Source organism: Ixodes scapularis, unplaced genomic scaffold, assembly GCF_016920785.2.
Source record: "Ixodes scapularis isolate PalLabHiFi unplaced genomic scaffold, ASM1692078v2 PGA_scaffold6__148_contigs__length_123643588, whole genome shotgun sequence".
NCBI classification, from domain to species: Eukaryota; Metazoa; Arthropoda; class Arachnida; order Ixodida; family Ixodidae; genus Ixodes; species Ixodes scapularis.
The window spans coordinates 56,241,968-56,266,887 of NW_024609881.1; the positions used below are offsets into that span (position 1 = coordinate 56,241,968).

At 45.2% G+C, this 24,920-nt stretch overlaps 1 pseudogene; it reads left to right on the forward strand.

The window, feature by feature from the left end:
* The first annotated feature begins 10,587 nt into the window (after positions 1 to 10,587).
* Positions 10,588 to 24,455, forward strand: LOC121045885 (annotated as a pseudogene).
* Positions 24,456 to 24,920: the final 465 nt, after the last annotated feature.

Here is a 24,920-nt window from a genome sequence, read left to right on the forward strand (position 1 = left end):
CTGTTGTTTCCATGTTACAAATGCTAGACGGGGGTTTTCACTTGAAATCGAAAACACTTGTCGGGGTAGGTCTTTCAATTTTTTTTAAAAAATATATGTAATTGCTTCAGGTCTAAAAGATAAAACTGCTTTTCAAAATTAAAAAAAAAGAACTTTTTTTTTTTCCAAGAAGTATTAAGTGGAGCAGGGAGCAAATCTGTATTTTACTATATGATTTTTCTACCCCATTCTCTACCCTGATATGAACACAAAAAGCATACAAAACTGACAGAAATTTTTTGTGTGCTTGTATACCATGCCAACCATTTTTTTAGTTCAATGGAAAATACTTTAGTATTTTCGTTTTTGACCGAGGTGAAAAATGCCACCCATTGTCTCTCTGACAATCTGGTGGCATAATCAGAGCCTTGAATCTGATGAGTTATTACATTTGTCACTTGCCAAATACTATGTGGGTGTAGTCCTATACATGGGCTATCGATGGGCATACGTTTATTTTATTTTCACGGAATATTTTATATATAAATCTGAAATATTGTCAAAAATGAGATTTTTTTTTTATATTTTGAAGATGCTGTATAAAAATACTTTCAGCCTTTCCACCCTGGTGAAGAGGGAGGACCAGCGAAGCTGTACTATGGTGGGAATGAAGTAATGGTCGGCCACACGTTGAAGTGGCCAGAGTGAAAATGCTGGAGAGGTTGCCACCATATACGAGCGGCGGCGGCAACCAGACAACCAGCAGGCCGGTTGTCTGGTTGCCACCGTCGTTCATAGATGGCGGTAGCTGTCTTAAGTGTCATCATTTCTTTACTGACGGACACGATCCTGGAGAAACTAGCCCTTAACAGTTCCGCTGTAAAAAAATATTTTGTATATCGTTAAACTTTTTCCATTATTGCTTCCGATCATATTAACCTTCAATTGGCTCGATGCTATTTCCACCTTTTTCATTGTATCTCCTCTAGAAGTAATCGAAATTGCACCCACGCTCTTGTAACGGCCGAGCACAGTTTCCGCAGGTTGGCTTCGCTGCAAGGAATATACTACTTGTTTCTTGCTTTAAAAGGCAGCAGGTAAATATACTTAGATTGGGAATAATCGTCTTTGGCTACACATTGTATTTTCTGAATTTTCTATTTATGGCAAGTGACATTCCTCAGTCTGGTCGTTAGCATCCGGTGCAGGGGATGTTCCATTACCGAGTGTGTAAAGCCGGGGCACGAAAGGCGGAGAAAACGGACCGACCTCTGCATGTAGCCAGACCAGGGTCATATATCTGTCTGCGCTGTACATAGCTTTTAAGGCACAAACAGCATGCTCGGCCCTGTCATGCTATTGGCCCGTCTCCTTTGCATCCCGAAAGCACGCGGTACGGGCCGCCAATCCCTGATGCGGCCTGTACCGTACATAACCATGTAAGTGTTGGTTCTTTATCAGCAGTGTGTATATCAAAAATATGTAATATGATATGCCAAGAAAAGCAGTTTAATGAAAAAAAGCGGAAAAAAACTAACCGAGTTTACATGAAGCGAAGACAATTCTTTACAAAACAAAAACGCCAATTTGTGATAAAAAGTCACTTTTATTAATTAAGGCATATATATTATATTTAGGATGCACTTGTAAAACAATATATCGCTGTGCTTTAAATAGGGGTGTCGCGAACTTTTGTCGAACCAGATTTTTTGGTCGAACTTTCGGGGTTCGACTGGGTCGAACCGGTTTGACGAGCCTTCGACCTTTTCACCAGTTTCGGCCAGTTCGACTTTGTGGACAGTGTGGCCAGACCTTGATACAAGCATGTCTAGGTTTGGAGAATTTCGTTTTTTATGCAAAAGGTTATTTTATTGTGTGAACAACTGCAATTAAAAGAAACTAATTCTATTCATTGAAGAAGTTAATAACTTAAATTTTAGTACTGTATTGACTGAAATAGCCGATCAGCGCTGCACTTAATTCATCTCTTAGCCATTACCATCCAATCCGAAGCCAACTGGCCAGCCTGTCGCGCATGCGCACACGAGTCGAACCTCAATACAAGGTTCGACGAACTTTCCACTAAAAGTTCGAAAAAGTCGAACCTGGTCGAACTCGCACCGCGGCCGGTTCGCGACACCCCTAGCTTTAAATAGTCCAGTTCACGAGTGCTCAGAAAGCAGCAAAATCAGCCACTTGAAGGGCCCCTGAAGAAAAGAAAATGTTTTTTCTAAATCTGGTTGGGACACGCGTGTAAAAAAAGTTTAAATTATGCGGAAAAAAAAAAAAAGACAGTGGGAGACGCAATTTAGTCAGCAGTCACCTCCTTTCCCCTTGTTTTCTTTCAGCATTTGGGGCGCATGGAGGAAAGGTAAATCGGCTTTGCCTTCACGAGGGTCATTCCGGAATGACCAGTGACGTCGTGGACTTCGTATGCAGAATTTCAAATAAATCTCGCCGTCAATATTGCTCTAAAAATATTTTTGTTTTTGCGTAAAATTTATTTTTTGACACGCAACTCCCAACCAAACGGATTTAAAAAAAAAAAACTTTTTGTTTTTCTTTTTAGAGGCTTTTTAATGTCTCCGTAGACTTGTAGTTTATGCACTTTGTCGCACCGAGCTCAGTGCAAAGATTGTACAGCTTTCGGGAATACGGAAAACCGATTTGACGATTTCATTTTAGGTGGTAATGGTAGATTCGCTTTGGCGTGGCACACATTGCTTGGTTTGGGGAATAAATAAATGTTTCTTTGCAGCGAAGTCGAGCCATGGAAACTGTGTTTGGCCGTTCCGAGAGCGTGGGTGTGATTTCTATCACTTCTAGAGAAGATACAAATACAACAGAAAGAGGGGGAAATTGGCAGCAATAATCAAAAAAATTAAACGAAATAAAAAGTGGATTTTAATAAAGTGGATTATAATAATTGGTAACTCATTTTCGATGACATATCTGAATTTATATAAAATATTCCGTGAAAATAAAATAAACTTATGACCATCATATAGTATGTTTTTCGGTGTTTATTTACTTTCAAAATACCGGTGCGTTTCTTACGGACGCTTGAAACGGCTTTCATCGACGGAGAAAATCGCGAAAAGAAATGAACAGACACGACGAGAAACGGTTCAATGTTTTCTTCTCCACGCGTGTGGCGCGTGGAACACCAATCCCTGAATACTCCTTGATGCTTGGGCATTTCAGCAACGCTACTGGTTACTGCTACATAGTCGACGAGGGTAGAAAGTGTTTAGCACGAATTTATATATGGTATTTGATTTATGCCAGTCAGTCAATCAGTCAAGTGAACAAAGACCCTTTTGGATCAATTCATTCGTACTAACGAGGTGGCGCCAGCTACCGCCCGATTCAGAGGCTCCAACTTCAGCTGTGTTTATTGATCCACTACTCGTTTAGGATTGCAAATTGCAGAACCCATCACACCCAACGAGCTTGAGTAAACTTAGAGCGGTAAACCAGCGGTCAAAAATGGCACCCCCCCGGTTGCCGCCATCTTGCCTGTTTGCCACATTAGTGATCACGTGACGTTAAGATGGCTGCGCCAAGAGGTGTGCCAGATCAGATTGGCCAGATCGCGGTCAGCAAATGGGCACTCTGGGGCTGCGTTCGAATCTTACTCGAATGGCGCCAAGTTATTCCGGCGGATCAAGTCACGTGACAAGACAGATGCAGCAACGCTAGACGCGGGTAGGTTTTCGAACGCAACGGGTACGAGAACTTCACCCAGGAGCAGGGTGTAAGATAGACAGGTGGGGAAACGACAGCGGCATGAGCGACCGGATTGTGTCCCCCTCGGGTTTCTCTTTTTCTGTGGCGCCATCTATGTGGAGCACCGCGAACTCTCACTCTCGGTAGGCGACCGGTGGCGACCGGCTAAATTGACGGAGATGATTTCTCGTGGATTTTCAATGAAGGAATGTCGTGCTCTCAGTTTATTTTGCGCACTCTCCCATAAAGTTCCATGCAAATACGAATTCCGATTTTTTTCCTCTCGCCGCAGCGCCATCTGTCGCAAATCGGGGGTACCCGCAAGCAGACGAGTACACAATCCGGTCACGGCGCTGCGGTAGGCTTCTATGGGCCGTTTCCCCACCTGTCTATCTTACACCCTGCCCAGGAGTGAGATAAAAGCTGCATTCGATTAACTTGCACCTCCTTCGCCGGTGCAGAAAAGTGTAGGGCAGTCTACTTCCGGTATATGTATTGAGATAGACCGGAAGTAGACTGCCCTACACTTGTCTGCATATTACAACGGTTAAACCAGCTGAACTACGAAATTAGGGAGAAAGGAGTAAAGACAGGTGATCGCTGGTCTGCACCGGCGAAGGAGGTGCAAGTTAATCGAACGCAGCTTTTATCTCACTCCTGGGTGAAGTTCTCATACCCGTTGCGTTCGAAAACCTACCGGCGTCTAGCGTTGCTGCATCTGTCTTGTCACGTGACTTGATCCGCCGGAATAACTCGGCGCCATTCGAGTAAGATTCGAACGCAGCCCCAGAGTGCCCATCTGCTGACCGCGATCTGGCCAACCTGATCTGGCCCACCTTTGGGCGCAGCCATCTTAACGTCACGTGATCACTAATGTGGCAAACAGGCAAGATGGCGGCAACCGGGGGGGTGCCATTTCCGCTGCAGGCAGTGGGTTCCGGTTTACCGCTCTAAGGTAAGACTCAAGCTCGTTGATCACACCACACACCACTGTAACCACACCAAAACCACACCACAGTTACCACAGTTTCTTAAAGTGAAGGCAGCGGTCCGTGTGTGAATGTCAGCTCGGCGATTTTGGTTTCACGTTCGGAGACTTCTCGGCAAACAGGTACTGTCTCAAGACTGAATCGATAGAAGCGTTACGCGATGTCTTTGAAATCAAATTCGCAAGGTCCCGCTCATGGGCGTGCCTTGACTTCTGCAACGGCTGAGTTGGCGCCATCCGACTCTGCAGAGCAATTATTTGGGTACCGTAAGTAAATTATGTGTGCCTGGACTTGTCTGTTTCTGTTCCGCCTCATTTTCTATTTCCCTAGATAACCTATAGCGCCGCCCAGTCGGTGTCAGGGGCACAAAATGTGTATGGGCGCCTGCTTTTCACCGAATACCTGCACACCGAGCAACACTGCGTAATTAAAGTGCAAAAAAAAAAAAAAAATGTATATACAGCAGTTTGATCAAAAAAAAATTGCGGTGGCTGAGCTCGGCTATGCCAGGATATACGTAGCGCAACGTTACTAAAACACTCAGTTGGGAAACTCCCATAGAGACAGCCCTAAAAATATGGCCCCAATCTGTCTCCGAGCATCGAGCTAATGACGAACACAACGCCACCATTTCTCCCGCAGCGGCCACTCGAGAAACTGCACGTGACTTCTATTTTTGGCTTTGACAGGGGTGGACCCCCGTCTCCCCGGCGGACGCGCCGCGTCGAACTAGCGAAGTTAAAATGCACCTAGGTCGGGACGCGCTACCTGAAAGGCCCGCTGAGGCATGGTTTTATAAAAACAATATTAATTGTTCCGAAAAACCTTGCGAAATAGAGATGATAAAAACATCACGCGCCCATCATTTGCTACTAAACTCCAATAAATTTAATACAAAAAGAGTCTTTTCCGTTTGTTTTTACGCAAAAACAGGCTTTCAAAAAGCTCAAGGTGACCACAGTACAGACAAATGATAAAGAGTGGCGCTGTTGTCGCATTTAGCTCGGTCTCGGTGGACGCCAGCGGCCCAGGTTTCGACGGCGAGTTTCCCAACTGAGTGTTTTAGTAACGTTGACGTAGCGAGAGCTTATGCGCACAAAATGAGAGGCGCTATCAAGCGGCTCCGGTGCAGCGTCATACTTGGCTACTGCGCAACGAAGGCACACAGCTGGGCACGCGGCGGCGCCAGTGCGTCTGCCGCGGCAATGACGTCACTCCTCTGGAATACGCAGACCGGTGAGGCGCGCGCGGCAACTCCGGCGCGCCAGCTGTGCGCCGTGTGACGTCACTGCTCCTCGCGCATGCGCAGCACGGCTGTTCGGTAGACACGCGAAACTGCTACACTACACTACAAAAGCTACAAAAAGAAAAAAAAAAAAAAAAGGCCTCGCAGGTAAACAAAGTTTTGTAGTCGCTCTCAGGATGCTAACGGCAAAGAAGGCGTTCTGCGTTCCCGCCTCCAGCTCTAGGTTCCTTCCTTCGATGACACCTTGGTTACTTGTAAGCTTTGAGCGCACGTGCGCAGTTGAAGCACTGCCGAAGATAACCAGCACTCTTGGGGTTGTGAAAATACAAACATGTGGGGGTCTGGCTCAATGAGGGAAGGAAATGTCTAGAGGAATGTAATATACCTTTTGCAAAGATCCTAAAAGCCCGCGCACGCCATGTGACGATTAATGGAAGTCCTCGGTACGCCCCTCCCCATCGTCTTTCCTCCCGCTACCACGCATACGCAAGGAGGCACAGGTTACCAAGGCAACAATGTCCGAGCAGCCGAGTCGAACGAGCGGCGAGCGCATGGGAAGGGGAATTGAGGCTATCGTGTTGGCTATCTTGCGAGGCGGCCCCTTGCTCATCCCTCTCCTTTGTACTGGCTCCGTCGTCTGCTACACCGACGCTTTGTCAAACCTAGTCGAACCCTGCCACGGTTGCTGTGCAAAATAAGTGGATTCATTGACACTGCAATACGTGAAGGTAAGTTACGAAGAATAATATATTCAAATTAGTGAATAAACCCTTTTCCCGTTTACAAAAATGAACTGCCACTTGCGTCCAAAGTGACTTCTTGTCGCATTGTCTTTGCAAGCCTGTTAAAGGGGCCCTGCAAGGACTTTTTACTGGTTTTTAATTTGCACCGAACCTAAGCGCACTGAACGTAGTAACTAAATTAAACTTTTCTTTTCTCGAAATTCGCTTTATTTTAAAAGTTATAGGCCAATTAAAATTACAAAAACAAGCAAAAAATAACCTCCCTCGTGACGTCCTTGGTTGCTTGAGTGGCCGTGAACTAGAGGAGGGGTAGTGGGCTTATCGCGAGCGCTCACGGCTGCCGCACTCCGTGTCGACGGCGCGAGAGGGCGCCACTAAAGCATGTTCTGGATAGGCTGTATGCAGCAGGCGGCCAGAGCAGCTCTCATTGCATTTGCTGCGCGATTAAACACTAATTCGGCATGACGCATCATTGGCCACAAACGAGAGCAAACGCGGGGTAAAGATCAGTTCAGAATGGGAGCCACTTCGCGTTGCCATACCGCGAAACGTCCAATCCGCGAGACAAAGCTTCTTGCCGGAGGCCTTCGGAACGCTCGGAGCCGGTCGGATCCTCCTGTCGATATGACCGCAGCGCCGCCGCGTACATCCGGGACCTCTCCGTGTCGGCACCTGATCCCACTACTCCTTTCTAGTATGCGCAGCCTTTTCCACCGCTTGGTGGCGGGTATGTCGACGGGTCATTTCTTGTTTCCGTACTTTATAAAGTGTATTTGTTTGTTTTCTGATCCAAAATCGTCAACAAAAATTACTTTTATAAATTTAAACGGTTCGCGCCACTTATATTTTGTATTTCGACTAAAAAGAAGCTTTTAGCGGCTCTGACCAGTAGTAAGCTCAGGACCAAAGACGTCACATTTTGCGCGCTTTCGGTACCGCAGGTCGCCCTCGTCGGTGGAGGTTTCCGCGTCGTCCGGTTAAAATATGACGCACTGATATTTAGTTACTCTCTCCGTGCCCACTGGCTTGCCCGAACCCCAAGGGACGTGGAAACTGCAAAACATGTAGACGCTTAAATATGATTGCAGGGCCCCTTTAAGCTTGCTTGTGTCACCAGTGCTGGAAAGCAAACATTCTACACAGAGAACGAAGAGTGAGATTTAACACAGGCCTTCGGCTGTACAATATTACCTCTTGGAGGAGGCAAGTTGGTTTACAAGAATACTCGAAACATTTTATCAGATCTCGCACTCCTTCATTCTTTTGGCAGTCACCTGGAGAATTGGTGGTTAAATGTGTCATCTTCATTTCAAGCAGCGGTCTTAAGGTGGCCTTTGTTCATTCTTTTTATAAACCAGAAGTTCTCTGGGACGTCAAAGAGTGCAGCACCACCTGGTGGCATTTGCCATAAAAAGGGTCTATAGCTTCACCTGCATTGCGTTTCGCCACCACATGTGCGGTACGCCATCAACGACGTACTGCCTTTCGGTGGATGGGTGGGATGGCAGTAGGCTGCGACGTCTGCTAACATTAGCTGCCGTGACTCACGTGCAGTCGTGGAGGCACAACGAGAAAGGGCGTGATCTATACCGAGGGTTCACAAAATTTCTTGCTGTCTTGGCGCTATGCATTTTGCAACAGGATATTAGAAACGGCATAAGGAATTTCCGGAGTACATGCTGTGCCGCTGAGATACTAGCAATATATATCAGAATTCATCTATTATAATAATAATAATAATAATAATCTTTATTCAACCCTGGAAGGTTGTGGCATCACAGAAAGGCACCACAGAAAGTTTGTTTTTTACGGAACGGACGTTCGAAAACCACTCTCCAAGATTGCCATGGGGTCTACGCTGTGCGGGGCGCTGGCAGTTTCAGCGTTAAGGGTCACAGAACAGCACTGGGGAGCTGGCGTTGGATCAGGTCGTCGTCAAATTCTGCAAATTGGCAAGTGCCATAATACTTGTCAATGTTTTGTCAATGACAGACACCTGTAGGAGCGAAGTGGGACCAATTCATGCTTGTGGTGCAGCTATGCCTTCCATTTGTTACTCTGTGCAGGACGCAGGCCCCCCTGTGTAACAAGGGAGGCACGCGGGACGTGGTCTCGGGTTTGGGGACACGTCACCAGCAAAAAGCAGCGGCAGTAGAACCCGTGGCTGGCGGATGAGCATGGGGCAAATCTGAGTTCCTTCGGGCCCAGCGCTCAGCTGGCAACCGAGCAAGCCCAGAGCACGGGAAGTGTTGGGGATCCGTGCAGGTGATGTAGTACGTAAGTACGTACTTGAAGGTAAGCCAGGCAATCATTGTGTCTTGTTGCAATAGGTGAGAGGCAATGAAGTTCAAGAATGCAAGAACGCGTTCCAATACGGAATACTGCACAGGAGAAAGGATTATTTAAAAATGTCAGTTTTTGATGTAAAGGACATAATTTTTCTGGAATGATCCCGCCTTTGAGAAATGAAGTGGGATTGCAATAAATATTTTGTTTTGTTGATGCCGCAATGCTCATAATAAATGCTATAATGAAGTTTAGACAAAAATCTATGACGTGCTTCGAGAGGTTGCCAGTTTCACATTTTGAAGCAGTCACTGTTTTATGGAAAGGAGTGACGGTACCAGGACTGTCTTTTGGCAATTTGGTACGGTCCATGAAATGGGTTGTTATATCAGAACTAGAAATTCGACAAAGAATTTAATTTTTTGTTTCAGTTAGTCTACACATACCTAGATGGCTTTACTGCAGGCCCGCATGGGCCCTGCACTCTTCTTGTGGGTTTTTCTTTTTAAATTACTGTACGCAAGTTCGCACTGGAAGCCCATGGAAAGACACAAAATGAGGGTATTCAAGCATTTATACAGAAAACGTTCAAACACAAAATGGACAAACCAAATCCGCAAGGTTACCTTTAAATACCTACACACTAGTGATGGGGCTGAGCAGACTTTTCAGTAGAAAAGGGAGTGAAAGAGGCAGAAAGGAAAATGTGGGAGGGAAGAATGCAGGAAAAATGGGCTCTTACAGGTCACAAAAATAACAAGCTTCCAATGGAAACCATATGTTTATTTTCACAAATTCAAAAGTTAATTAGTACATTTTTGGTAATTATCTTATAATTAGTGTGTGTTTGTAATCCCTGATGTCCGTTGTTCCTAGTAGTTAGTATCCCAAAAAAAGTTCTTGTTTTTCCAATCGCCTTACTTGAAAAAATTTTTGAAAGTTTCGACAGGAATGGTCAGTATATGAATGCTCCTTATGTTGAGCATTAAGCAACACTCGAAACGTTTTGTGCAAAGAGGAACATGGCAGCCTTCCTGAATGGGTGGATCCAAACATCCCGCTGTTCAATCGATTTTAGCATAAATGTGGGGAAAACTGGTGGATTCCAGCGGGATAGTTATCTCAGATCGGACTTTTACCGTATTGGCAATTTCGGAAAAAAAAAAAGGAAAAAAATTGATTGTGTTAACATACTTTCTAAGTTTATATTTGGCGAAGCAAACTACCGCATATATCTGGAGCGCAAGTTTGTCTGCTTCTAGCACAGGGGTTGCACTGCTGTAAGAATGCTGAGTTCTGATTGGCTCTGATGGAGGGATAGGGGGTAGACCTCAATGCTAGCTGCTTTGAGGTTTAGCCACCATCCTTCCAATCGGAGCTCGGCATGCTGACGTCACCGCAGTCCCTTCTCAAGAAGCTGACAAACTTCCTCTCCGCATAGCTAGGCACACAAGCATTTCTTTTCCTCATCCATTCGTCATTGTTATTTCAAAGTAGCAAAGTTCTGGGTGTGTCTCTTTTCTGTTATCTTCATAGTTGTCTGGCTAGCCTGATCTGCTTGGGGGTGTGCTCACTTTCTCTTTAATCAGTGTCACTACTCTGCATTTGGTTCCAGTCATCTCATGGTCCCGGCATACTTAAGAACCTGACTGCAGACAGCAATTCGAATGGAACCGATCCCGCCCTCAGGTTGTGGTCTGTTTTTCATTTTAACCTCTTCCATGAACGGAGGACATTGGCAGTGTCTAGCCTATAGGCTGTTTTAGTCTAGAGCAGCGCTTGTTCAGCTTTCCGCCGGCTCCGAGGGTTTTGTGCAGGTTCGTTGATCCTCCACCAGGTATGCTTCCTCACTCGAGCCCAGATGATGTGCATGGTAATGCGGGTTGCTTCGAGGGAAGGAAGGCTAGGAGCTGGATTGAATTTTCGCAGGTTATGGCAGTGGGTATTGGGCAATGTAAAATTTTGGTTCTTATTAGGGAGGAGATTAGATTGTGGCGCCTTAAGCGGTTAACTTTAGAACTACATGGATGGGGACAACAAGTAACAATGACTCAGCGCTCGGCTGACTTAACCAAACTCCACGTCAGCATTTGGATGGAGTTTGTGTTCTACGGTTGCCTGACAGGAAGGAGGGGCTCTTTTGTTACCACTCTAGCCTGCATGAACAATGCAGCATGCACGTTGCATATGCCCAGCTCGCATTCTCTGACAACTGTATTCGCGAGAGATGCGGCGCTAACGTTAAACGTCACTTCGTTTCTTGTTCATTGACATTCCTGTCCTTGTTTAAATCATACACTACTACAAAAATCCCTCTTTCACTCAAAGACTGCTTGTCAGAATATTGATTACCTAGGTTTCTCTCAGTGGGCTTTCTTTTGAGAGGGACACCCGGTACGTGGAAAATCTGCCAAAAAAGAAAGTTGGTAAAGAGAAGTGAACCAAAATAAGGTGCAACCCCACGGTGCATGATATTTAGGTGCTTTTTTGACGGTTTATAACTTTCTTTCTACGTATCCTACAATTATAAAGTTAATGTCGAATTAAAGGGCTGTTATTCAGCGATACTTTAATGTCTCAATATTATGATTATTTTTAATTGTTAGTTAATTATTTAGCTTTCAATAGACCACGCTCTCTAATCTTGAAAAAATGATTTCTCGAGTTCTCACGTCCCATCCACAATATTTTACGTAAGCGTTCGGTTGGATATAATGAATCAAAAAGTAAGCAACAAACCATACAAATATTGTATATTAAAAAAAAAAGTTTAAAATGGTATTATTTTATGGTGCTAAAAACGGAATCCCGTCAACTAAACAAAGTTACGCAACATTAAATTATAAATAGGGTTTGGAGTTTTTGGTTTAAACCGATAAAAACCAATAAAGTGCGCCGAATGCATTTTTGGAAATTCGGTTCTAACCAAAAAAGGTCAGTTTTTTATGGCAGCGTCGATGTGTGGGATAGGGGGAAGAGAGAGAGAGAGGGGGCTTTGCAAGGTTCGACATTGTGTGACGTCTTCGTGATTGCCCTCTTCCAAGGTTCAACATTCAACAAAAGAGGTCTTGGATTGGCCTTCGCGGGGACATCTGTGTCTTTTCTGTGATCGGGCTGGGTGTGTCAAGTTCTTGGTCCTAAAAAAAAAGTTCGGATGTGGGCTAGTATAAGGTTATTCGATCATGCACTTCAGAGGGCATCGAGGAAAGCCGTTCATGCCTTTCTTAACACCCTCACTCAAACTTACATGTAATTAAAAACATAAATACAGTTGAACCTCGATTTAACGAAAACCGATTTTACAAATTTCCCGATGTAGCGAAAAAGTTTGAATTCCCTGCGCAGCCTATGCGCGAGGTCTCCCTTCCTGGATTTTACGAAGTTCCCGATTTAACGAAGTAATTAGGGACTCCTGGTGACTTCGTTAAATCAAGGTTTAACTGTACTATGGATATTTTTTTTTTTTTTGCCATTCCGCTGGTTTTTGTACGGTCATCACCTGAGACGGCCACGTCGTCAGAATGGGAAGGGAAAAGAAGTGCGCTGAAGATTATGCCTGCGAATTCCGCGATTTTGAGGAGTGTCCTGACGGAAGTTGCAGCGAAGACCACGTATGTATATATGTGTCATTATTCTTTGAGTGATCACAAATATCACAGCTACAAGGATCATCTGCTCCGGTGTCCAATAGTGTTTCTTTCATATTCACCGGAAAAAAAAAGGTAAACTTTTTGGGAATAAATACTTATACACCGAAGAAAAAAAAAAAATTTTAAAATAAACATTGAAAAAAGTACGCCGAATTTTGAACAAATAAAAACCGAAAACGCGAAACCATAATTATAAAGCATCCTTCGATATTACATTTTCCGTAACTTCATTACACGCTAAGAATGTTATTAGACCTCAAACTTTTCCCATTCAGTTACGGCAAATTGTAGTTTCTTAATGTAAAATACTGATGGTGATGCTTGTTCAAGAACAGCTTGATGTGCATTTTCCGTCGTGTGCCACTTGGAACGCCACATGAACAACAGAAAAAGTGCCAGATGTCAGGGTGTCAGATGCCTGGATGCCCGCAGTGAGCGAGCCAGAGATGTTGGAACAAGCGCGAGGCTGTGGGTGCACCACAGCTGTTTTCGCGCGCGTGCCACTGAACATTAATACACATACCTGACGCTATCCAAATGAAATGGGCGTCATGAAAAGGATTCCGCCATTTGGGATTCCGCCACGTATGCGAAAACATTTTAATGTTTTTATCACTTGCAAAAATCATTTTCGCAATCAAACTATGCTTGTCGGAATGGTTCGACAACCATTTGTTTCAAAAACCACCTCAGTGTCTCTTAAAGGGACACTGACAGGGTATTTATGCTCGCCGAGGTTTTTAGTTGTACATGACATGTGAGAGCCCAACTACCCAGAGCAGAATTGTGGCTCGAAATTTGTTTTTTTTTCCGCCCGAAAACCGCCGATCGAGAACTGGCAGGTTTGAGTCACGCTCACTCTCCTTTCTGTGGTTGCGGGCCGTTTTCTTAGGTTTCGACGCGACCACCAAATTTAATCAAAGTCGTGGGTCATTGAAGACACACAGTCAATGTTAGAAATAGAAAAAAATATGAAACCCATTTTTTGTGGCTTTCAAAAAGCTGCAAATACGTTGATTGAAAAGAAAGGTAGCACAGACAACCGCAAGCATTCTGTGCGTTCACTGGATTATTCTCAACATGGCGCCGTTTCGCGTATCGTGGGACTAGCGGATGGCAGCGGACGGCGGGCGTTGGACCTCTACTTCAGAACTGTCGTTCACAGTACCGGGGAATTCCGTCTTCCTTCGAAAGAGAAGTTTTGGACCGATCAAAAGAACTGATATTCATCCCGTACGACATGCCCGACCAGCGAGCCGATTGCAGGAAGACGTCGGTGAGCCGTCGTCCCTTTTTGTGGCTGAAGACATCGCTTGCTCAAACGTCAAGCACGAAATGCGTACTTAGAGTTGAATACGCACGCATACTGTTTCTTTACGAGGTGCGAATGTGACCTGGCCCGACTTCAAGCCGGGGGTGCATGTATGGAAGGGAAATCGGCAGCAAACTTCCGACATACAGTCTACCGGCTTTATTTGTACGCCTGAAAGAGTTCCTTCAGTAGCTCAGGGGAAAGTTGTCCTATTCACACGCAGCGGGCACGGCTTCGATCCCTGGTGTGGGTGTACCATTTCTTTCTTTTTGGTCAAGCGTTTTGCAATGTTTACATTTCTTTTTTAACAATCATTACTGCAAAAAAAAAAATGGTTGTGAACGATACGTCGCTGAATTAAATGGTATGGGATTCCATTTTTGACACCTGCGAACTCAATGTAGTCACTTTCCACGAAAAGCAAGGAGCATATGAATCGGGTAGCGTCCGCTTTCCGAGCTTCGCGTAACTGTTCTACAGGAATTGCAGCCAGCCATTGATCCCGACCCGTTGACCTTTCGGAAACTTGTGCACTCTGTCGCACAATATGCCACTTTCAGATTCAGGACATGTGACGCAGCTCTTCACGCAACATCTTGGGAGTATTCTTTTCGGAGCCGATCACGGGAATTCACCACGGCACTCGGGCACTCGCTACTAATTGCCAACACTTAAAGGAGACATGCAAAGGAAAAAAACATTTTTTTTAAGCAGCTTAGATGGAAAAAGGATGTCATAAAGCAAAGGAAAAAAAAAACATTTTTTTTAAGCAGCTTAGATGGAAAAAGGATGTCATAAAACAATATTACAACGAAGAAAAAAAATTTTAGAGCTATATTTACGGCGCTATACGAATTTGTAGTTGGCGCCCGCCGGCACCGCGGAAAAGTGGCCCTTATTTATCACGTGACTGCCCCTTATTTATCACGTGGTGCTTGCGCCCTTTCGGAAGCTTCGTATGGCGTCTAAAAGTAACTTATTCATCTTTGTTTGAAGTATAACAAAAAACTAAGATTAATAGGTAACGTTTAGAGCCCAAAGGAAACTTCTGAAAAAGCGCAAGCAGACGTGATAGACCTGTGCGCCGGTCAGACGACGGCGGCGGCGCCCCGAAGCAGATGAACTTGTGCGGCGGCGGCGATAGCGGCGGGGAGAAACGTGTTGAAGTGGCGTTCGCACAACGCTCAGCGTGCGGTGGCAGCGTGACTTTGCGCCGGTAGCGATGCAGCGCGGCGGCGCGTGGGCCTACCATGTGACCAGCAGCGGCTCCCGCGGGTGCAAACTACAAATTCGTATAACGCCGTAAATATAGCTCTAAAAATTTTTTCCTTCGTTGTAAAATTGTTTTATAACATCCTTTTTCCATCTAAGCTGTTTAAAAAAAAAGTTTTTTTCTTTGCATGTGTCCTTTAAATGTACAACACAACTCATCTTGAAGTACAGAACAGCGAGCGGAACAAACGTAACTGCAAAGGAATCGCACGGCAAACGAACGCATTTCGTCTGCTGTAGGCGGAGAAAAAAACAACAAAAAAACCCGCACAGTCGGGTGTAGCCACGTGACTTCCGCCACTCACTGTATCCTCTTCACTTCTTCATGCAGTACGGGAGTTTTGGTTTTGAGCAGTTGCGTTTTTTGGCTTTATTAAAAAAATAATGTGACTCTGTAGCAAAATATTAATTAAGGGAGGAGGTGGGGATGGGCAATAAACTTTTTGTTTGTGGGTGGATTTATATCAAACTTTGCATACATAGTGGCAATGCTTATGCTATAAAACAGACCAGTTTTCTTTGGGATATATCTGCTAACATTTTATTTACAATATTTTACTTTTTGAATGTTAGATGAGGGCCTCCAGGTTTTTCAAAACATATAAAAAGTTGCTTGGACTCTGAGTGCATGCCCAAATGCATGTCCCACATCATGACATTTCTGCTTTTTGAATTTTTTTTCATTGTTATTTTTAACTAACATTGTTTTCCACCAGGCTCAATGAATGCACATGTGGCACTTTCTGAAGAAGGCTTTACAATGTTTTTGAACATTATTTTAGAAAACTGAGAATGTCATGATGTATGCAATAGCCAGAAGAGTAATACTAAACAAACAGAACCCAAATAGTCCAAGTGTTTCCCAAGATATTGGCTCCACAAGCCGAGTGGATAGCCGAATTTATAGTTTTAAGAAAAAAAGGTTCAATATTCAAAGTTTCATTGTACGCCCCGAAAGCCTCCAGGGTTATGGTCTTTGGTGTCCTTTTGAGCGCGGCTCTTCTTGGCCCTCTTTCCTTTGGCTTGGAGAGCTCGTGAAGCCTTCTTTTGCCTTGAGACGTCTTTCCCCAAGGCCCTGCGGAGTGCCAGTGCTCCTGGTTGGATCCCGAGAGAGTAGCACAACTCTTCGTAGGCGCGCAGGTCACCAGAGTTTAACCGGCAGATTGCTTCGCTGACAGCAGTCTCTGCTGCTATCAAGGAGGCATGCTCTTCCTTGGGTAGGATAGACTAAATGACAGAATGAAGGCTCTCAGCTGCGTTCTGGGTCTTCCCTCCCTTGCACCGTTTGAGGAGTTGAGGTTCTGAAATGCGCTGGTAGATGGTTAGGAGTGCGGTGGCAACCAAGGCTTGCAAGCTTGTACTTGTGTACTGGTTGAGGTCGCTGTTCAGCTTGTGCTGCTGGGTGCCTGCACCAGCTGAGTGGACCGAGAGGACAGAGGTTGTGACGCGGCTCTTCATCCGTGGACGTGATGTGGTAGAACGTCGCCATCACTGCCCTTTGCATTTCTTTTACATCCGAGTTGTTCCGCAGAGCCATCCCGTTGTAGCTTGTGAGTCGCTTGATGAGGTCCTGAGTGAGGCCCTCTCTTCCGCCGAGCGGCTCTCCCTTCTTGGCTTTGGTGACGAGAGCTCGCAAAGCAGAACCCATTCTCTTTTGAACATGATTCACACAATCTTCCTTCGTGAATGGGATGAATCCGTACATAGCATCCTCGTTGAGGGCCGAGAAAGTGCGGCTGTCCCCATCACAAACAATGTTTGTATACCGGAGATCGTTCTTGGCCAGGGAACGGCGAAACAATAGCAGCACAGCTTCAACCTCCATTCTTCCTGACTTCACATCAGTGTTCTTTTGGCAGACGTGCTCTTCGTTCTGGCCCAGCTTGCACCAAGGCACAAGTTACAGAGGACGACAGAGTCTATGACCAAACCCGTGTAAAATTCAATGATAGTTCCTACACCGACGTGCGAGACGTGACCGCAAGTCGTCCACGTTCCGTCGTAGACCACGGTCACATTTTTTGTGAATGTGGGATCCATGCCTGTGTAGACCTTGCATACAGCTGCCACAGCATCAACAAATACACTCGCTGCAGCTGCCTCTGAAGCAGGCTTGAAGCTTGCCTTGAGGTGGCCCTGGAATGTCTTATGGTGCATTCCTTTATGAGGCACATTCATAATAGACCAGAAGCTGTAGAACCTTCCCTAATACTTTGGATGGCTTGGATGGACCTCAGGTTCACTTCAAATGTTCTGCCTTCGTTTCTTCGTGGCGATGAGCATTCACTCTCGACGGGATTGCATGTGGGGCATGTGAGGATCATTTTGAAGACTAACTTGAGCCTTGTGCTTATTTGATGGCCAAGCCGGGTCGCGAGCATTGTTGGCACGGCGTGTTGTTCAACAGAGCACTGATTGCTGAGATCTGAACCAAAATAATTCTTCATCAGCTGACTCTGGTCTCACGGGTCACTCTGGTCCCACAGCATCTTTGCCCTGGCCGGTAAGCAGCATCTTTCGCTCCATTGCGGTCACTGAACTGAGTGGCTCGCGAACCGCCGCGGTGCGCTTGCGGGATATTTCCGGCGACAAAAACTGTGGTTGCAAGTGAATTTGAAGAGTGTGATCGCTGTTTGTTGAGTCCGCTACATCCAGCATACCCATCACGTCTGCAGTGCCAGTCACTAGACACGCAAGCTCGGAGGCGGCATCTAGCGGCGCTCCAACAAAGGGTTCACTTACGGGCGTTGGAGGAGCAACTACTTTCCGGCGCTTCCTCGCCATCGGAGACTTTCGCTTGCGGTTTCCGAATCGATGTGTAGTCCAAAACTTCTTTTTAAGACAAAGTCGGAACTAACGCAAGTAAACACTGCGATCGAGCAAACCCGAATCTGTCTCTCTGTTGTAAGCAATCAGGAGACAACTTACACAAATCTGAGGGTAATAAAGTACTATGAACATTCAAACATAACGTCCTGAGCAGTATATTTGTACAAGATTTAGCTTTCGACGCACCCTTAACTTTTGATACGCTCAACAGTAGTGTAAAATGTAGTGCTCTTTCAGTCTTAATCAGCGTACCATGTTCATGCTTACACTATATTTTATACAACCTTAAACTCTACCCGTTTTCATCTTTTTCATTTTTGCACACCACTACTGGCACGGAAAAATAACCAGATTAAGACTGGTAAATTTCTTTAACCTCTGTGCAAAAGCTATCCACAGACCCAGAATCTTTGCCTGGCCAGTCATTGCATTTATTATTGAACTCTTATTATAATTAATTTTTATCATTTATTGCTGCGAGTTAATTTTTTACCTCGGCATTTTTTTTTTTATTATGACTCCCGCACCAGTCCTACTTTAGGTTTACCAAACTTAATATCTCGACTTGTGTCATTTTTTGTGTTTTTCAGTCTCGTGGTTTTGGTCAAAATAAACACCCAGCTACCTAATACGACACATGACCGCCCCAAAAATAGTTCATTTGTTTTAATTTTTTAGGTATTTAATTCCTCAAGCTAGAATTTTGGGAACCCAAGTCTATCACATTATCACGTTTTCCTGAAAATCCACAAAGAGCCAAACTACATGCTCAACAAATAAGCCTGCCCGTCATATAAATCTGATCACATTGAAATATGTGTAATTGGCTTCCGAAACCCCACAAGGCATTAACGGCGCACAGGCAATTTTACATTTTTCAACGCGATGGTGTTTTGTTGTGGATGTGCCTCACCATTTGGCTCAGGTCGATTTTCGCGTTTTGTTCTGACCATTTTTGCTGGAGACGTGAGCTCAGAGCGTAGGCAACTGGCCCACTTGCACGAGAACTGGCACAGCTGTGCGCGTTCCAAAGAAAGCTCATGCAGAGAAAAACAAGCGAAGGACCAGGGATGTCAAATTAGGTACATTCAAGTGCCGCCACACACAATTTCTCGCATTGACGTAAGGGCCTGGAAGGCGATCCAACCGCCATCTGTTGGTTCAGAATTACAAACCAAGGGTGGGGTTGCACCTTAAAGAAAGCAATGTCTGCACGCTGTACCCGCACATCGCGCTTGTTTGTCTCGAGTTCAGTCGTTGCACAAAGGGCTTCGAGAAAATTTCGACCCTGGCTCGCGATGTCATGCATCAATGCGCTCAAGTTCTTTTTTCTGTATGTTTAGCTTGTACCTCGCCTGCCGGCCTGGCAAGCATGTGACGCAAGACTGTTTTTTTTTTTCTCGTATGCTGGAGTTACATTTTGCATACTATTTTGGGATCCAGTTGGCGACAGAGTGGAGTGGCATTGTTTCGGTTTCGATTAAACAATCGTCTCCACTCGTGCGACGAAACACGTGCAACTGCAAGCCTTCTGAAGTTGCCCTCACATGGATGAGAACATGACTGCATGACAGAGGCACCAGCCGGGATGGTTGCAATTCATTGTTTTACGGTTGCTTAATCTGACGAAAATGTGGCATGTCGGGAACCAGTAAAACGGTGGCAAGCGTTCTTTTCGGAATTGCTCAGCAACACTTACAACACTGTACACTTGTGGGATTTTTCAGCAGTAAAAACACAAGCAGCAAGTTCCGTCACAACACTGCACAAATTGCCCTTTGTTTGTCCTGCACTTAAAACAAATATTTTTATTTTTCTAAGAATATATGTTCCAAAAGCTACTTTTGCTGCTCCGAAACACTGTTCTGGCTGCTCCAAAGGCCACTTTTGCTGCTCTAAAACACTGTTTTGGCTGCTCCAAAAGGTGCTCCAAAATGGCTTACGCCAGTCACATCACTGAAAGTGAGGCGTCATAGAGGTGGTTGAATGCATTTGGGGATTTATAGGTTTTAAGTCGTTCTCTGATATATGGACCAGGCTAGTTGAACAAGTTGAATGGGTAGACGGAAGATGTGCCCAGAATACCTTTGGCAGATTGTTATTTCTTTGAGAAACAGAAAGTGCTTTTTTTTCATTCAAGGGATCAAGAAGGCATGTCGATTTCATATAATAAGATCTTAGGAGGTACCGTTGTTAGCACTTCACGGTGTGACTTTTAAAGTACTCGCTACTCACTGCGTATCCTCAAAAACAAGCAAACACAATAGTTGACTGGAAGTAACATATACCCCGGGAAGTCCCCTGATTATTTGTTTTTGTTAACCTACGCACACCCTGTATAGACCAGTGTCCAAAATCCTAGCCCCCCCCTGCGATAATAATGGGAAATGATGATCTCAAACACAGGCTTCTAAGCACCATGGATATCAAATTTCCGATAAACATAACTAAATAAATGTGCACATTTTGAGTGAAGTAAATAGAAGATTTGGTTTGGAGATACAAAGATAAGAATGCTTAAAAAGCACTCTTTTCCCTGGGATTTTTGCTTTTAAAGACTAGGGACTCCCCTTAATTAATGGTGTCAGTTGTGTTTGAGTGTTTCCATGAGCTGAATTCAGAAGGGCAGCAACATATACTGCATAACTTCAGCAAGACCTCATTAATGGCTTCTCTTTTGTAAACAAAGTGGCTATCTTGGTTAGGCATTGTTTGTGTGTGCTACTACACAAGGTTTTTTTTCCCTGTAGGTAATGGAGCTGCATTGTTGTGGAAACCCAGCAGCGCATTGAAAGTCACTGAGGACATCTCATTCAGCTGCTGTTCCTGCACCTATGTCACCAGAGATCAGCGTGGAATCGTGAGCCACCTGGTGTCCCATGGTGATGAACAATTCAAGAACCATCATCCTTCCATGCCCTCTGGCTCTAGGTCCAAAGTGCCAAGCAACACTAGAAAGCACGAAAGTGATAAGTTGTTCAAGTGCGAACTGTGTCCACGAGCCTTTGCTCGGAATTCAGATCTGAGAAGGCATATCCAAACACACACTGATGAAAAGCCATTTAAGTGCAAGCTTTGCCCAAAAGCCTTTGCTCGGAAATCACATCTGAGGGACCATAATCAGACACACACTGGTGAAAAGCCATTTAATTGCAAGCTTTGCCCCCGAGCCTTTGCTCGGAATGAAGCTTTGAGAAGGCATAACCAAACACACACTAGTGAAAAGCCATTTAAGTGCAAGTTTTGCCCACAAGCCTTTGTTCATAATGAAGATCTGAGAAGGCATAACCAAACACACACTGCTGAAAAGCCATTTAAGTGCAAGTTTTGCCCACAAGCCTGTGCTCGAAATGCAGATCTGAAGGTCCATAGTAAAACACACACTGGTGAAAAGCCATTTAAGTGCAAGTTTTGCCCACAAGCCTTTGCTCGGAATTCAAATCTGAGAAGGCATATCCGAACACACACTGGTGAAAAAAATTTGCGGTGGATTAGCTCGGCTATGCCAGGATATACATAGCGTGAGCTTATGTGCACAAAATGAGGCGCTATCAAGTGGCTCCGGTGCAGCGTCGGACCTTGCTACTGCACAACAGAGGCGCACAACTGGGCATGCGGTGGCTCCGGTACGTCTGCTGCGGCTATGACGTCACTGTGGAATGCGCAGACCGGCGTGTCTCGCGCGGTGGCGGCGGAGCGCGTGGCGGCGTCGGCTCCGGCGCATCAGCTGTGCGCCGTCTGACGTCACTGCTCCTCGCGCATGCGCAGCACGGCTCTTTGGGAGCCACGCGAAACATCTCAACCTCGGTGAGTGTAGCTAACGCTACAAAACCATTTAGGTGCAACCTTTGTCCCCCAAGCCTTTGCTCAGAATGCACATCTCAGGGACCATAATCAAACACACTGGATATAAACCATTTAAGTGAACCTTTGCACAAAAACTTTTGCTCGGAACTCGGGTTTGAGAAGCCATATGCCGACCCACACTGGTGAAAAGCCATTTAAGTGGCACACTTTGCCCAAAAGCCTTTGCTCTGTATTCAGCTCTGAGAAAGCATAACCAAACACGCTGCTGAAAAACCGTTTAAGTGCAAGCTTTGCCCAAAAGCCTTTTTTCTGAATTCAGATCTGAGAAGGCAGAAGTGCAAGATCTTTCCCCAAGCCTTTTCTCAAAATTATTGTCGGAACTGCAATTTTCGAACACGGTGTTCAAGAACTTTACAGATGCGCACATGCTGAATGCCTTGTGGTTGACCTGTAAGTTGAGCCTTCTATGCTTCATAATGTGTAACAATTTCACTCATGCAGAATGTAAGATATTTTCGTTTAAATGTATATATACCTGAGTGCACAAAATATCTGAAGGCATATTGCTCAAATGAATAGTTAAGCTCACCACACTGAAGCACTTGTGAGCAATGAGCATCACTAAGGCCAGCAGCATCCCATGTCGTTTTCTAAATGGTGTTCCCTCATCAGGCACATGCCAATATTGTTTTAAAAGTCTAAAGGCATTTTCAAAGAAACATTAGTAGCAAATAGCCCTTCCAAATGCCAGCAATATCTGAGAAGGCTGTTTGAATTTCATTGTGGTGGATCCGAGATTTTGCACACAGAGATTTTGCCACCTTTTGTCATCACACAAAGCCATTGGAGAGTAGAAAATGATTCCTTGCCAGCTGCAATATTGTGGGCAATCTAATGGGAAACTTTTTTTAAAGGGCAACTCCGGTCCATACTTTTGATTTTGGGATTATGATTGTTTTTAGTGCAGTCAGCGTCCCTGAATTGCAAGGTGTGATTTTTTTCTCGTTATTGTGCGTAGTTTTAACGATAAAGACCCCTCAAAGTTTTGTTTAGGGGCACGGCCAACAAAACCGAAACTACCCACTCGAGGCCCTGACAACACTAGAAATCAGCTGCTATGTGAACGTGATGTCAGGATCGTTCTCGTTCAACGAGTGTGCAGGCCGAGCAGCACCTACCTCTGTTCCACTAGCTGTCTAAAGATAGGACGTAAGCTGATTTTGTTTTAATTCTGTATGCGTGGTAGTTATCCAACATATGTAGCAAGAGTTAGTGCATATACCCAAAAGCTAGCAACTGGAAAACCGTTGACCTCGTACGGTGGCGTACTCGGCGGCTGTCGCCCTGTGTGCAATCTTCCGTACTCGTCTCTAGGCCTAAATAGTCATCGTGGCCCCGTGGACGGAGCAGCGTTGCTCTACACTGCGCTGCCAGTGACGTACAGCACTGGGGGCCCTCTCGATTTCGCGCTGCAGGTCAGTCCAAGACACGAAGCTTTGAGGTTGAGGCTTTCCGGCGCAGGCCGTGGCGCCCGAACACACGTGTGCTCGGCTGTTCACGTCTGTTTTATCATTCTTTTTTCCTCGGGCGCGTAAAAGCGGAAATTCAAAGTCCAGTCATCGAATAGCGTTCACCCACACCTTCTCCAATTTCCAGTCCGTTGGAAACTTGTGAAAAAGCATCTCAGAGTTGCGCAGCGGCTTGTTTGAGCAGCCCACAGCGCTACAAGTTGCACTCAGCATCTTTCGAGGAACAGCTGGGCAGTCTTGGGCGAACTGAGTTGCTCGCTAAAACGTGTCTTGGAGTCCTTTAAAGCAAATAAACAAAAGGCTATCCCGAAGCTGCACGGGCTACAGATAAAAGCAGCGGCTAAACACACCAATCACAAGCCGAAGTAGCGGTGGTAGCGGTTCAAAGAAGCGCACTTCGTGCAACGCCCGGACTGGAGGCAAAAAAAAAAACGGTACTGACGTCACGGCCCAATGTTGCTTTAGCGATCGGCAACCCGCTGGCTGCCCGCTAAGGAGCAGTGGCTCGCGGCGGGTCGCATTTTATTATCGGCATTAGTTGAGAATGCGGCGTTCCACGGACGTAATATTTTGGCTGGGGTCGTATTTTGTGTCACTACAGCGATGCTAGTAATTTATTTTATTTTGATTTTTGGCCGGAGTTGCCCTTTAACGTTTTTTACAGCAGTATACTCTATGTTCTTCATCAGAATACAGATTGCATCATGCTTTAGCTCTTGTCGGAAGTCCCCTTGCACACGCTCGAGGTGTACTGCTTTGAGGTAAGGTTCATTATGTTTGTAAAAAGTATCTAATGCTTTCTTTTGATAGAGCTCCTGCTATGTTAAAGAAACAAGCCTGCAGAAAGCAAACATAATAAAAAGTAAAATTCAGTTTTGCTGTAAAAATTAATAAATCATTGGCAGTTTCAATTCTGACACTGTTGTTTCTTTCATCATTTGTAGCTTTGAGTACAGAAGTATGTGTGAAGGAGCTTTTTCAGAGATTTTTTGTTTTGGTGTCCTGTACCATGCAAAGGCATTTTTGTGGCATTTACCTCGATGAGGGTGGATATCCGAGTGTGTGATGCCCCGCAGTGCTTTGTGCTGCCTATTGGGAGGCAAGCAATTTCACCTTAGGTGAAATTGCTTGGTGGTCTGATGACACTGAGAGTATCGCCGTTTTAATGTTGGCAAGCGTCGTCAGTACCGATAGCACGGTGAAGGCAACGGAGCCAACTGTATTCGCAGTTTGCGAGGTTGCAGCAGCTGTGCTTTCCGGCTTACAACCATGTAATGTAAACAAACAGTTTAAACAACCTACCGCAACTGTCTAACGAGACTCTGGGAGGCCTGTGCATGCTGGCGACAACCTTGTCGGGGCAGCGGAGAAAGTCCTGCGCCTTCGCTGTGGAAGCCAGTGGAGAAAGCATACACACTGCCTTTTTCTATACGGACGAACGTCTGCAATTCAAGATACATAAACTGTGGCCCTTTACAGCAGTGCTGTTAAGGGCTAATTTCCCCAGGATTCTGTCTCATGCAAAGAAATGTCGACACAAAACTCTGGA